This window comes from Arachis ipaensis, chromosome B05, assembly GCF_000816755.2.
Source record: "Arachis ipaensis cultivar K30076 chromosome B05, Araip1.1, whole genome shotgun sequence".
Lineage (NCBI taxonomy): Eukaryota > Viridiplantae > Streptophyta > Magnoliopsida > Fabales > Fabaceae > Arachis > Arachis ipaensis.
Genome location: NC_029789.2, coordinates 139,839,863 through 139,841,885, shown reverse-complemented (window position 1 = coordinate 139,841,885; position 2,023 = coordinate 139,839,863).

Below are 2,023 nucleotides of genomic sequence, written 5' to 3'. Positions count from 1 at the left end.
GAATAATATATAAAAATATATAAAATATTTTTTAAACAAAAATATATATAGTAATTTTTAGGGATAAGTATTATTTTGATCCCTAATGTTAAGGGTCAGAATCAAAACCGTTTCAACGTAATTTTTTATTTAGAATCATCCTTAACGTTTTATTTCGTATTAAAATCGTCCTTTTGAATAAAATAATTTTTTAAAAGACAACAATACCCCCAACTGCACTACTGTTCATTTTGCATTCCCTGCCACCACCGTTTATTCTGCATTCTCCACCATCGCCACCCTCTTATTTCCACTATCAGCCATCCGTTCATTTTGCATTCTCCACCACCACCATTCATTCTGCATTCTTCACCACTGTCACCTCCCTTATTTCCACTATCAGCCATTTCTTTCCACAACAACAATAACAACAGAACATACATTCAAATTCAAGAATCCATTATCAACAATAACATAACATTCAAATCAATAATAACACAACATTCAACATTAAAAAAAATTCAAATGACATAAAAATCAACACAAGCAGAAAAAATCAATACGAGCAGAAGCAGAAAGCAGAAACCGAAGCAGAAACAGATGCAGAAAGTCAAGCACAAAGCCAAATCAACACAAGCAGAAGCACAAATTCAACAAGAAGCAGAAGCAGAAGCTCAAGCCAAAGCAAGGAGCAGAAGGCGAAGCAAGAAGAAGACGCAGATGCAGAAGCTGAAGCAGAACCACCGGCAACTCGTGGGCGACGGCGGCTGGGCAGATCGGCGGTAGTAGGAACCCAGCTCAGCCTCAGATTCCTCTCTCTCCTTCGCGTGCCGCCCTCCTCGCGTCGGGCTCCCCTTCCCAGCGATGCACTCCATGGCGGCGGTAGAAGCATGCATGAACGGCGGCGACGTCCCATATTTTTATTCATTTTTTATATTTTTTATTTTAATATCAAATATAATAATATTTCTATTAACATTTGTTTATTTTTTTTATAAATTATAAAATATTATTATTCGATATTAAAACAAAAATGGATAAGCCAATGAGTAATAGATCAAATGGCATAGTCTTCTCATACTCAATTAAGAGGTTGCGTGTTCGAGTCTCCTATCTTCGGTTAAAAAAAAAATGGATAAGTACGTATTACGATTTTTTTTTAAAACAATTATATATGTGTGGAATAATTTATTAAGTTCATATAACCATTTTTCTTAATCAAGAAATTAGAAAAGGAGATAAAGATTGTATTATTACAAAATTTTATTTGATCATGGATTCTTTAACTGTTTTGCATAATCCTACTATTTTTATCATGGATCCATGAAGTATTTTCAACTTGCCACTGTTGGATGAAAGGTGGCATCGAGTCACTGAGTCAGAGGTTTTGACCGTTTTGTCCTCGTACTAAAAAATCTAAGCCCCACACGTTATTGCTTATACTGCGTGGTGCTGACTTTGCATCTCATAAATATTCCAACGTTCTTATCATTCCATGCTGGCTGCGGATCCATATTTGATATTTCTATTCACCATTATTTATTGGTCTTAATTTAACTTAATTTATAATAATCAAACTAACTAATTAACTAAGGTATAATTTTTTTGTAATTTATAAAAATTATTAGAAAATTTATATTTGGTAATTTTAATTACACAATAAAAAAATTTCAAAAAAAAAAAAGAACAAATAAAATTTTTGATAAACTTTTGAGATTAAAAACCAATAAAAATTTTATTTGTGTCATTTTATCTTANNNCAAAGATAGGAGACTCGAACCCGCAACCTCTTAATTGAGTATGGGGAGACTATGCCATTTGAGCTATTACTCATTGGCTTTTAATATATGTTTTTAAGAACATGCTAATTAAATTTTATATTCTTGAACTTAGCTTATATTGTTATGTATTATTTCTTTCCTCCTTAAATAATTGTTATATTAGCTGTTAATATTTTAAAATTAGTAATGTCATTTTTAATTTAAAAATGTTATTTTTAATATAAAATATATTTATAATAAAATTTTATTAAATTAAAATCTTG